This window comes from Haliotis asinina, chromosome 8, assembly GCF_037392515.1.
Source record: "Haliotis asinina isolate JCU_RB_2024 chromosome 8, JCU_Hal_asi_v2, whole genome shotgun sequence".
Classification (NCBI taxonomy): Eukaryota; Metazoa; Mollusca; class Gastropoda; order Lepetellida; family Haliotidae; genus Haliotis; species Haliotis asinina.
The window spans coordinates 39,399,089-39,413,359 of record NC_090287.1 but is presented as its reverse complement, the minus strand read 5'-3'; the positions used below and the strand labels follow the sequence as shown (position 1 = coordinate 39,413,359).

Here is a 14,271-nt window from a genome sequence, read left to right as displayed (position 1 = left end):
GTTGTGTCCAGCAGTCATACTTCTGTTGTGTCCAGCAGTCATACCTCTGTTGTGTCCAGCAGTCATACCTCTGTTGTGTCCAGCAGTCATACGCAGTCATACCTCTGTTGTGTCCAGCAGTCATACCTCTGTTGTGTCCAGCAGTCATACCTCTGTTGTGTCCAGCAGTCATACTTCTGTTGTGTCTGTTGCGTCCAGCAGTCATACTTCTCCAATATTTAGAACCTGATACTCGCTCTCTCATCCACTCACTCACTCAACCACTCAGCCACTCAACCACTCACTCACCAACTAGAATGATTTCAACAGATTAAAAACACATGCCCATATGTACATTGAACACCTTTTATGAACATACAGTGTAATTCAATGATTAAAGAGTGAATTTAGTTTTAGATTTACATTTGTTAATTCTGCTATTACATGCTCGCAGTGACATCTGTACATTTGATGTAATTAATTAAAATTTGTAAAATTGCCTATTATGTGCAGCCCTCTTCAAAGTTGTGTTTTTGAGTAAAATGGTTTGTATTATCATCAAGTAAATTTTGTGTATATCACTTGAGTGGTAAACATAGCGCACTTCTTTTAATACTCCATATTGAAGAGATACCTCAGACAAAGATACCAACATCAAGCAGTTGTTCTTTCCCAAATGAGTCCGACTTTCAGAGGCCGGTGTTTGTTCCAAGAATAACACAGTACCTTATGTGGGAAATTAATTCTTTTGATTTCCGTCACTTTGTGTTATTAGGTGATTCACTTGCCCAGTTTGTAATTCAAAGACGGCCTGAGTGGCAGCCTACCTGACACTGCATCCAATCCTGTTGCTCTGTGTCTGCAAGTGCATTCATTAAGCACAGCCTGCTGGCCAGGTTAGCACATCAAACAAGCACATCAAACAGTCGGAACTTGTAGCCCAGGAATGACTTGCTTTGACTGTGGTAGCAATTGGCTTGCCTTTCTTCATTATGTGGGCTTATTTCGTCTGTGATGATGGGAAGTTGTTGTGTAAAGGAACAAAATGATCACAAGGTGGACTACAGATCTGCATTCTAAAAAGAAAGCAACATTTCCTGTGTTCTCCATACTAACTGCCCCACGACAGCTCTGACCAATCTTTAAGCAAGGTCTATGGACTATTTGGACCAAATATTTTCTTAGTCTGTACTTTTTGTATATAAAAAAGATTTTGTACAAAGAGCACTAATGCTGAAGGTCCACATAATTTGCCTTTAATCAAAAAGACTTTTATTCCATCAATGTTGCACTTATCTTGTTTACGGCAAAATTTCAAAATAATGGCAGACTGGATGTTGTTTTCAAAAGCATCTTACTAACACTCCATTCGTTTGTAAAATTTTTGTCCTCTTATGCAGTTGTTCTGTTTCTTGTGGTGTTAAAACAAGTTAAAACAAGAGATGATGGTTGATAGTCATATTTTTGTTGAGAAATGAATAAGTTATTTATGAGTAATTTTTATAAGAGTCATAACCTGTTAACACAAATACAGCACTTTTTTCTCTCTCTGTGTTGTGACACTAGGGGGTTGCTAACTAAACAATTATTTTCTGGTGCAACATAACCTTTCAGTTCATTAAAAGATAATTGAAAATGTGCCCAGGAGCCTTGTACAGTAACTTAGTCCTGTTGTCAACATTCCAGTTTTCTGCAGCAGTGGTCATGCTGGGAATGTAATGTGGAGGGACTGAAATGATGCATGATTGTGTTACGGGGCATATGAAGCAGTATGTTAGTGTCCTGCAGTCAGTCTATATTTTGAATCTTCCCATCTCATTTGAGTTTTTTTCATTTTAAGGGAAATTACTTGTTTCCATCAAAGATTTAGATATTCAGAGACTAAGTGTATCATAGTCTATGGTACATTCTGAGGAGCTTCTGATTCATCAGTATTTTATGCTGAAGCGTCCTTCTTAACAAATAAACTTTAATGGAATTCTACAAGAGAATTGGTCCTTTCATGGCCTATGCTGGTCCTCATGTGGAAACTCTATTGTACAAGTTGTCCTTTACCAGCCTATGCTGGTCCTCCTGTGGGATCTCTATTGTACAAGTTGTCCTATACCAGCATATGCTGGTCCTCATGTGGGAACTCTATTGTACACAACTTGTCCTTTACCAGCCTATGCTGGTCCTCATGTGGGAACTCTATTGTACAAAACTTGTCTTTTACAAGCCTATGCTGGTCCTCCTGTGGGAACTCTATTGTACAAGTTGTCCTTTACCAGCCTATGCTGGTCCTCATGTGGGAACTCTATTGTACACAACTTGTCCTTTACCAGCCTATGCTGGTCCTCATGTGGGAACTCTATTGTACAAGTTGTCCTTTACCAGCCTATGCTGGTCCTCATGTGGGAACTCTATTGTACACAACTTGTCCTTTACCAGCCTATGCTGGTCCTCATGTGGGAACTCTATTGTACAAGTTGTCCTTTACCAGCCTATGCTGGTCCTCATGTGGGAACTCTATTGTACAAGTTGTCCTTTACCAGCCTATGCTGGTCCTCCTGTGGGAACTCTATTGTACAAGTTGTCCTTTACCAGCCTATGCTGGTCCTCATGTGGGAACTCTATTGTACAAGTTGTCCTTTACCAGCCTATGCTGGTCCTCATGTGGGAACTCTATTGTACAAGTTGTCCTTTACCAGCCTATGCTGGTCCTCATGTGGGAACTCTATTGTACAAGTTGTCCTTTACCAGCCTATGCTGGTCCTCATGTGGGAACTCTATTGTACAAGTTGTCCTTTACCAGCCTATGCTGGTCCTCCTGTGGGAACTCTATTGTACAAGTTGTCCTTTACCAGCCTATGCTGGTCCTCATGTGGGAACTCTATTGTACAAGTTGTCCTTTACCAGCCTATGCTGGTCCTCATGTGGGAACTCTATTGTACACAACTTGTCCTTTACCAGCCTATGCTGGTCCTCATGTGGGAACTCTATTGTACAAGTTGTCCTTTACCAGCCTATGCTGGTCCTCATGTGGGAACTCTATTGTACAAGTTGTCCTTTACCAGCCTATGCTGGTCCTCCTGTGGGAACTCTATTGTACAAGTTGTCCTTTACCAGCCTATGCTGGTCCTCATGTGGGAACTCTATTGTACACAACTTGTCCTTTGCCAGCCTATGCTGGTCCTCATGTGGGAACTCTATTGTACAAGTTGTCCTTTACCAGCCTATGCTGGTCCTCATGTGGGAACTCTATTGTACACAACTTGTCCTTTACCAGCCTATGCTGGTCCTCATGTGGGAACTCTATTGTACAAGTTGTCCTTTACCAGCCTATGCTGGTCCTCATGTGGGAACTCTATTGTACACAACTTGTCCTTTACCAGCCTATGCTGGTCCTCATGTGGGAACTCTATTGTACAAGTTGTCCTTTACCAGCCTATGCTGGTCCTCATGTGGGAACTCTATTGTACAAGTTGTCCTTTACCAGCCTATGCTGGTCCTCATGTGGGAACTCTATTGTACAAGTTGTCCTTTACCAGCCTATGCTGGTCCTCATGTGGGAACTCTATTGTACACAACTTGTCCTTTACCAGCCTATGCTGGTCCTCATGTGGGAACTCTATTGTACAAGTTGTCCTTTACCAGCCTATGCTGGTCCTCATGTGGGAACTCTATTGTACACAACTTGTCCTTTACCAGCCTATGCTGGTCCTCATGTGGGAACTCTATTGTACAAGTTGTCCTTTACCAGCCTATGCTGGTCCTCATGTGGGAACTCTATTGTACAAGTTGTCCTTTACCAGCCTATGCTGGTCCTCATGTGGGAACTCTATTGTACACAACTTGTCCTTTACCAGCCTATGCTGGTCCTCCTGTGGGAACTCTATTGTACAAGTTGTCCTTTACCAGCCTATGCTGGTCCTCATGTGGGAACTCTATTGTACACAACTTGTCCTTTACCAGCCTATGCTGGTCCTCCTGTGGGAACTCTATTGTACAAGTTGTCCTTTACCAGCCTATGCTGGTCCTCATGTGGGAACTCTATTGTACAAGTTGTCCTTTACCAGCCTATGCTGGTCTTCCTGTGGGAACTCTATTGTACAAGTTGTCCTTTACCAGCCTATGCTGGTCCTCCTGTGGGAACTCTATTGTACAAAACTTGTCCTTTACAAGCCTAGTCCACATGTGGGAACTCTATTGTACAAGTTGTCCTTTGCCAGCCTATGCTGGTCCTCCTGTGGGAACTCTGTTGTACAAGTTGTCCTTTTCCAGATTATGCTGGTCGTAGGAAGATCCAAAATCATTTGGTTGGCCAACCTCATTGACCTGGTTAATGGTGTGCAGTGTATCATTACTGACCATAACAATCACTGGATTTTCAGCTCCAAACTTAGGCTTTACTTGACCAACCGGAGAATTCTACTTGACCCCGGCATTGGGCAGTGGTATTTTTCATCCCCTGTTTTGAAAATTCAACATTCTGGTGTCTTCGATTAGAGTGCAGGAGCAGTTTCATTGGTAGGGTCATTGGAAATTTTATTGACAATTGGAAATCCAGATGTTAAGTTATGCAAAATGCAAGCAAACATTAATAATAATTATCCAAGATCATTAATACCACTTCAGATGCAAAATTAGTTGGCTTTATAACAAAAAATAGGAAGCAAAACTTCAGTAAGATCAGTCATCTGTTGGTGATGGAAATTGTTAATAGATGGATATATGTTTAATTGCAGAAGGGCATTAAATAGAATCTTTAAATGCCAGTGAAGATAAAATTTATGTTTTCGGCTTACATCCCCTGACATCAGGATATACATTAACATTTGGGCCAGATCGTTTTATTCATTATTTTTAATTACTCTCTCTGATCTGTAGCTGTACATTTCAAATCATATGAAATATGTTCTTTCCAAATAGTAATAAATGTAACTTCCTTGTGAACATTCACAAAATAAACAAAGTATTGGTCTTTTGACTTTTGTTTACAATACATTAGTGTTAGTAGAGTCGGCCAGCCAGTTAAACAACTCCTCATTTGTTTTGTCACAAAAAATGTTGCGTGTGATTCAGTAGAGGCATCATGGCATGGGATGGTTCTTGAATGTTATTCTCGACAGAGGTCAATCAATTTTCCCAACCTGATCAATGAATTACATTTCCGAAAGCAGATTGAAACATGTAATTCAATAGATTTCAGTTTTGTGATTTCTGCCCTTGTGCATGACATGGTGCAGAGAAGTTTGAGAATTGTCATCTTAGTAGTTGAATGACCAGCATTTCATTTCAAATGTTGTGGGATAAGGGAGACAACTATTCCAAAACATTCACAGTGAATGAGTGCAGTGTATATTGCTAAGCTGGATTTGATTTATTTAGATTTGCCAGTTAAATCTAAAAGGGAAGCTTACCATGATACCCAACGAAAGGTGGGTGTTCATTAGGAACACATAATCATGAATCAACAGGTATCACCACGCATCCCAAATGCCCATGTAATTCGGGTTCACACTCATCTCATTGACTAACACTGACAGTATTTTCTTGTGTATTATACATGCTTCACCTTTTTCTGTGAAAGTCTTTACCATGTGGACAGATGACTTGAAATTAATAATTAATAAATCTAGTACCAAGATGATAATGATCCACTTACTCACTCATCCTTGAAGGCACAAAAATGTTGATAACAACCTAATCAATTATTTCTCTACTCACTCAACCTCTCTCATTTGCTGACCCACTCATTCATTCACTTACCCACTCACTCACGCATTGTTTACGATAATATGATTGAAGACAGTTCACTCACTTCACAGATAGTAATGCTCCATATAAGATCAGAAGGACCTTTGTTTGAATGCATAACATTTCTGGCCTTTGTGATGGCAGCTTTTGAAAATAGGAGCAGTGGTCAAAGTGTTGTCCTGTTTCTCATCTACTCTGTTAAACGAGATGTTTCAGGATATTTCCTGGGTGATATATGATCTTCTGTGATGTTTCCAATATAAAGATGCAGACAGATATTGTCAAAAATGCAGAAAGAATCTTTTGGACTCATACATTTGGCACCTAAAAGGACAAAAATATCTTGTTGATTATGATGAGAGTTATTACACATCTGCGATGCTGTTATATGACTAATACAACACCATATGACAACAAACAGCTTGTCAAAGCACATATTTCTAATTCATTTCCAGGGATAGCCAAGTGGTTAAAATGATCACTCATCATGCTAAAGAATGACTAAAATTCTATATTTTGTACTCTTTTAACCATTACTTCTGAACCTCGTGGTTAGTCTTAGGCAGAACACCAATTTCATTCTTAAAACATGTGGTTTATTAATACCAAGCAATTAAAAGTTGCCAAAAAGTCATCTGCTTTACTCTCAACCATGAACAGAACCACAGACATGTCACAAGAACACTGCAGCGAACAGTTTGTTGTATACAAAATGTGTAAAAAGTTCATCAATTTGCTGATTTCTCAACGTAAACAAAGACTCGATGCATTGTCGTCAATAGTTAACAAGTGTCAGGTGATGGTGTCACCGTGTGCAGATTTCCACCAGACCCCTCAGTTTATGCTAAATATGTTGTTTGTGAGTGAGAAGTGACCGTAGTATTAAATCGGGTGGTTTGACACCTACCTTGCTTCCAAAACAGAAGATGCTGTTTAGATTTGTTTTCATCAAGTTAAAAACAATCAAAACTACTTACTCTTTGAAGTAAACGATTAATGACGAAAAGGATTTTGCTTGACACAACTTGTAACGTAATGATTGTTTCCTCGGAAGTGAGGGTGTGGTCAAAGTGACAATAATATTGTAAGTAGTATTATATTGACATCCACCTCACTTCCAAGGGTGAAATTGTTATGTTATAAGCAATGTCATGCAAAATCCTTTTGGCCATCAATCAAATACATATTTTACTATCAGTAGAAAGTAGTTTAGAATTTGTTACTCTGTGAAAACACATCTAAATAGCATTTATTATCAGACTGGTGGATGTTCACGACATGGTGATGCCGTTTTTTTAAATCAGTTAGATGAAGTTTGTATTCTTCAAGCTGAAGGATCAAAACTACCTCCTAATTGTAGTTAAATATGTTTTAGAGTCATAACCTAACAGATTTTTCATGAAACCCCCATGTAACAGAATGATTTATAACCATTGTTACCACAAGCAATTTTGACAGAATCGTATTTCAGAAAAAAGCAAAGCTGGTGACAAGATTAAATGGCAGTAGATTGTGAAAACATAAAGCATTAATTTTTCAAACAGTTGTCCCAACTGCAGGTTTAGACAAACCTATGAACAAAACAATCTGCCCTCAGAAATTCACATGAATACTACAGCAACCCACGTAGGTATGTCTCCCATTATGTCACTGAGGTGTGCCACTATGATTGGTTGAAATTTTGTTCAATTATACACTGTTGTCAAAAAGGTTGATTTAAGGTAATTAAATGTCAAAATGAGTAGTTTTAATGACAGGGTTTCTTTTATTACGATGTCAATAAATGATTTATGTATTTGTACCCTTTAGGGTATATGTGACCTTTAAGACCAACGTTTGACACACCATATGGGTACAGAATCCCACTTTTGGATTGCTGGAAGTGCTGTAAACCCATACTATCTCAATCACTCAGTTTGCATGTAACTTCCACAATAACCAAAATGTTATCTTTAAATGTCATTTTGAAAGTTCTAAATTTGAAAATTAATTAGTAACAGGTGTCAATAAATCAAAACAGGTGAAAGAAACTCAGCTGCAATACCTGTATTGATACAATAGCTGTATTAAACTAAACCTTTTCCTTCATCCAAAATACATCCTGCGTGATGAATCAAAGTGTGGTTATCCAAATGCCAAATAATTCCTTTTTAAAACTTAATGTTGTCATTAGTTTCATCTTGAGAAGGTAAACATTGAAAAGTCCTGACAATTTGTTCATGATTAGACTTTCTGATGTAGACTGATTTAGAATTCACAAACCTTTTATAGCTTGGTGACAAAGAGGCCATTTTGAGCATCAGACTTTAGAAAATTAAATATGTTTAAAAAAAATGTTCTGTTTAAAATGCCACCCTAATGTGTACCAGTTCTGTATGTGTTTGAAACGGCAAGATCACAAGGTCATGAGGACCACTTCATCAAGTGTGTCTGAGGCTACATAATGGCATACAAGGACCATGTCTGATACAAACATGCTTATATCAGACATATGGATATGATGAACCAGTGTGGGGTTTCTGCTTCCAGGCCACATTCTCCATATTCTGTTCGAGGGCAGTGGGGTAGCCAAGTGGTTAAGGCGTCTACTCATCATGCCATAGAGTCAGGTTCTGACTTGCCAAGGGATAACTAGAACACTGTTTAAAATTACATTAAACCCATCTTACACATGATGTCCAAAAGTCTGAATGTGCGCAGATAACCTTCAGAGTTGTAAATTGGTATGTTAATGACTGTGAGAACTGTACAAACAGAAATCAGCATTGCCTTTATTTTCCCTTCAGGGTAAACTGATCTTCATTGGAAATGATTTTTGCCTGTGTGTTTTCTTTAGAAAAGTTTTAACATGTCTTTTTGAAACTTTACAAAACATCTCTCTGATAAAATGTGGTCTTTCCCCAGAGCAGTTTAAGATTGCATGAGACTGATTTGCATCTTACTTCATCCTTGAAGGGGACCTCTCAGTCTAGCACTCCATATCATCAGTGTTGAAGCCATTGCCTGCTGCTGCACTCCTCAAGAACCCTCACCTCTTCAGAGGAGGTGTAGAATGTCCATGTTTGCCCGCCTCTTGCCCTAGTCCCTGTGCAGTCTCAACTCTCATTATCAACATTCTAGGTGCAAATTAACCAAATTCCAATGACTGAGAAAACACCATATGGGCTTCACATCTCAAAATCAATATAAGGGAATGAAATGCAAACAAAATGTCGCCATTACACAAGGCGTTTGGGTCTGGAGGGAGTCCAGTACTGACAGGAGGGGAAGACGGACTGATAAAGACGGCAGATCGCTGAGGGCAATAAACGATAGCTATGGGAAGATGGATGGTAGATGTAGGGGACAAGTAAAGGAAAGATGTTGGCAGTTAATGATGCGGAGAATAGATAGAGAGGGTACTTGTAAAGCTGGAACAGTAGAAATGGAATAAAAAATATTCTGCATCATATACTGGTATATGGGAGTAACTGATGTTGTTGGCTGTTAAAGAGGATGGCAGTGAAACTAAGGTATGGCTTTAAATATAGATAACTGCTGTGGAAGATAGGTGAGAGAAGAGATAGCTGAGTAGATAGGTGAGCAGAGAAGAGATAGCTGAGGAGATAGGTGAACAGAGATAGCTGAGTAGATAGGTGAGCAGAGAAGAGATAGCTGAGGAGATAGGTGAGCAGAGAAGAGATAGCTGAAGAGATACCTGAGGAGATAGGTGAGCAGAGAAGAGATAGCTGAGAAGGGAAGAGATAGCTAAAAGAAGAGATAACTGTGGAGAGAAACCGTAGCTGGGGAGAAAGGAGAAAGCTATGGAGAGAGGAAAAATGTTTGTGATTTAAGTTATGTCATAGAGAGGGCATACTGAGAAATTGCAGAAATGTAATGTTTGTCTAATCTTTGTTTAAGTAGTAAATATGATAGTTTTCAAAGGAGAAAGATAACATGTCAACGAAAGGAAAATACAAGTTTTCAACACACTATCCCTCGTGATAATTCATGACTGCTCTGATGTTTGTGTTGCTAAGGCTTTACTTGTGTTGCCATGGCAATGTATGCAAGGCACTGCCAGGTAGTGTTCACTGATGTGCTCTGATACCACTTCAACAAATAAACATTGTGTAAGCCATGCTTTTCATTAGGGGTCATATGAAACATTCATGTGACACAATCATGTTGCCACACAGCATTAGTAAACAGTCATAAAGCATTCAGAAAATAATAGAACTGTGGTAGTTCTCTCTGTCTAAGCCCAGAATAATTTCACTATGATGTGATATTAGAGGTTTCTTTTTCTTGGAGGAGAAGGTCACCTGCAGTTTGTTTGAATTTATGCTGGTGTGTTTCTCTTTGATATAAATGGTCAATAAGATGCAGCTTTGGTTAAGATGAGTCAAAGGTCATGGTTAACAAGCAAAGACGTTATATGAATTTATCTTTTTTTACGAATGAGTTTGGGAATTAGTAGTTGTAAATCTCTTTTGAGAATATCACAGCAATAATGTGGTTTGGGATACCAGAGCAGAGATTCACACATATATCCATGTGGGGATTTGAGCTTGGACCTTTGCGCATTCTTTCATGGAACTTATATTCTGTATGATGCTGTTTAGGATAGTTAATGCGAGGTTTGTTGCCATGACTATTTACCTTTTCCTGTTGTACATTACTGTACAATTGAAAATGTATCAAAGCATGATTGACTGATAAGTATTATTACCTCAGTTTGGTCTTGATGAGCTATGGAATTCGAATCTGGACATTATATTCTCTTGAAATTCCCAATTTCAGTACAGCCTCAATACGTGCAGGTACAGTTTATGGTGAATTTACAGTGTTCAAAGCACTAAAAAGTGGGAGGCTCTAAACTAAATGTGTTGAGCAATTACATCTCCAGAAAATTCTGAAAAGCAAATTCAGTAATTTCTGAGCAACTTTAACTCCGGCTACTCTCTTAAGGATAGGGCAAGCACAAAACAGCCTCAGGAGAGTTGAAGAGTTCTGCATCTTGCCCATTTGTGCTCATTAGAGACAGGATCATTGATGATTTCAATAGACACTCACTTACAATATGTTGAATGCACTATCAGGACAATTATTGGTTCATGCATTCAGCTTTTTATAGGCTAACCTACACTGAGACTTTGTACTGATAGGCAGTGTTCAAAATAGTGTACTGTTTCAAAAACAGTCAACAGTATTGTTTGTATTGGTGTCTGTCCAAACATTGCTACATTGTTTCACCTCCATTCATCCTTTGCTCCACCCACCACACCTCAACCTTGTTTTACCTCCATCCATCCTTTCTTGCACCCACCGCACCTCCACCTTGTTTCACCTCCATCCATCCTTTCTTCCACCCACCACACCTCCACCTTATTTCACCTCCATCCATCCTTTCTTCCACCCACCACACCTCCATCCTTTCTTCCACCTTATTTACCTCCATTCATCCTTTCTTCCAGCCACCACACATCCACCTTGTTTCACCTCCGTCCGTCCTTTGTTCCACCTCCACCTTGTTTCAGCTCCATCCATCCTTTCTTCCACCCACCACACCTCCACCTTGTTTCACTTCCATCCATCCTTTGTTCCACCTCCACCTTGTTTCACCTCCATCCATCCTTTCTTCCACCCACCACACCTCCACCTTGTTTCACCTCCATCCATCCTTTCTTCCATCCATCCATCCTTTCTTCCACCTCCATCTTGTTTCACCTCCATCCATCCTGTGCTCCACCCACCACACCTCCACCTTGTTTCAGCTCCATCCATCCTTTCTTCCACCTACCGCACCTCCACCTTATTTCAGCTCCATCCATCCTTTGCTCCACCCACCACACCTCAGCACAAACTATTTCACCTCACCTCACCTCACCTCACCTCACCTCACCTCACCTCACCTCACCTCACCTCACCTCACCTCACCTCACCTCACCTCACCTCACCTCACCTCACCTCACCCCGTGATGTTCCTGGAATTTTGCTAAAACTAGTGTAAAACCCAGCTCAGTCACTTAGAGAGAACTGAAGCTAAACATGTTCTCAGTGGGCCTGTCCATGCCTCAGTATTGTTAATGTAGATCAAATCAAGCACACCATTTACTTAGGACAATTTATCAACTTTGGCAGTTTTCTCTTCCAGTGTTGCTAAATGACTTTAGACTTATTGAATATAGAGGATTCATCATAAGACCAGACAGGGATGACAGTTCCATGTTGCATGTTTGGCTGTTTGTGGACTTAGTGTTTAGAAGGTTCTGCATGCTGGTAGCATGTTCTTTAAGATCATTTCTAACTGTTATCCCCACAAGGTAAAATTTCAACCCACACTCCCAATAGTCCAGGTCTATCACAGGATCTGCAGAGTGTCTAGTTGAAACACATGATCTGCTCGGTGTCCAGTTCTATCACAGGATCTTCACAGTGTCCAGTTCTGTCACAGGATCTTCACAGTGTCCAGTTCAGTCACATGATCTGCACAATGTCCAGTTCTATCACAGGATCTTCACAGCGTCCAGTTTTATCACAGAATGCCCACAGTGTCCAGTTCTAAGACAGAATCCCCACAGTGTCCAGTTCTAACACACAATCCCCACAGTGTCCAGTTCTAACATAAGATCTCCACATGGGTACAGTGTGGGAAGCCCATTTCTGATGTCCTTCATAATGATATTGCTAGAATATTGCTAATAGCGTCTTGCCATACTCACTCACTCACCTAAGGACCTAAAACGTGTGCCCTGGAGTGATATTCTTGATATTCTTGCGATATTTAGAACCTCTCACTCACTCACTCACTCACTCACTCACTCACTCACTCACTCACTCACAAGAACCCTAACAAGGACCAATTCTAACATAGTCCTCTTCTTAATCAATTCCATTTGATGAATATTGTTCAATCAACAGTCTGGATATTTAAATAATACTAAATATAATTGCACAATTTTTTTTAGTTTGAAATTTAACTTTTAAGACTTAAATGCCATTAGTATCTGTATGCATAAGGGAATTTAATTAAATTTGGGGCTGCATATCTCACTAACATACTTTAGGCCATTGCAGCTATGACTGAGTTTCCAAGTAACTGAAAGTGAAACTTGTAATCCATCCAGACTGGTGTTTGCAGTGGACTGTTTTGTGCAATTAGTGGTGTTGATCTGTGAGAAGGTGGTGATCAATCATGGTGGTCATATATCCGCTGTCTACGCTTGCTCCACCAGGACACAGGGGATTACACAGACAGAGGCAATTAATGTTCCACAGCTTCAATATTTAGTTGTCAATCAGGCAATATCACTCAATACTCCATACTCCATCTTGTGGAAGAATATTATGCATCCTTCAGGAGAGAATCTTCAGGAGTACTTTGTAGGATTGGCTTACATGAAAATTGGGTGCTTGCAATGGCTGGGGATGAAATAGCTGCTAGGGAAGAGGTGGTTAGTCATCGCTGCCCACAAACAGATGGCTGACAAAGTTACAGCAAGGTGTGGTTAAAGGGTAGCTGCTCACAAAGAGGTGGGTAAGAGGCCAATGCTTACGCAGGTGTTGCAAAGAATTCATTGATCACCAAGATGTGGCAAAGACCTTGCTGATAATTAAGAGGTGGCAAAGATGTTACGGATCACTGAGAGGTGGCAAAGATGTTACTGATCACAACATGAAGATTAAGCAGAGATGTTACTGATCATTATGATGTGGCAAAGATGTTACTCATCACTAAGAAGTGGCAAAGATGTTACTGATCAGTAGGGACCCGTGAAGGTCCCAGGGTAGAATAGGCCTTCAGCAACCCATTCTTGCCCTAAAAGGTGACTATGCTTGTCGTAAGAGGCGACTAACGGGATCGGGTGGTCAGACTAGCTGACTTGGTTGACACATGTCATTGGTTCCCCATTGCGCAGATCGATGCCCATGTTGTTGATCACTGGATTGTCTGGTCCAGACTCGATTATTTACAGACCGTCGCCATATAGCTGGAATATTGCTAAGTGCGATGTAAAACTAAACTCACTCACTCACTCACTGATCAGTAGGAGGTGGCAAAGATGTTACTGATCAGTATGATGTGGCAACATTGTCATTGATTTCTAAAGTTGGCAATGATCTCTAAAAGGTGGCAAAGTTGGCAATGATCTCTAAAAGGTTCCAAAGTTGGCAGTGATCTCTAAAAGGTGGCAAAGTTGGCAGTGATCTCTAAAAGGTGGCAAAGTTGTCAGTGACCTCTAAACGGTGGCAAAGTTGGCAATTATCTCTAAAAGGTGGCAAGGTTGGCAATGATCTCTAAAAGGTGGCAAAGTTGGCAATGATCTCTAAAAGGGGGCAAAGATGTCTTTGTCACTAAAAGGTGCCTAGGAGGTCAGTGATATCTATGAGAGACAAAGATGTCACTGATAACTAAGAGGTGGCTTGAAGGCTGCTGTTCACTTAGAGTTATCTGAAAGTGTGATGTTCACTATGCAGAAGCTAAGATAAGATATCAATAAGAGCTTCCTAAAGGTTTTTACTCAAACAAGTAGCTGAAAAGTGGCTACTCACAAAAAGGAAGTCACTTCT

The 14,271-nt window shown here is 40.1% G+C and overlaps 1 protein-coding gene across 1 annotated transcript in view; it reads left to right on the top strand.

The window, feature by feature from the left end:
- Positions 1 to 14,271, top strand: part of LOC137293395 (protein PALS1-like) — a 115,352-nt gene that overhangs the window by 28,651 nt on the left and 72,430 nt on the right. The window lies entirely within an intron of this gene.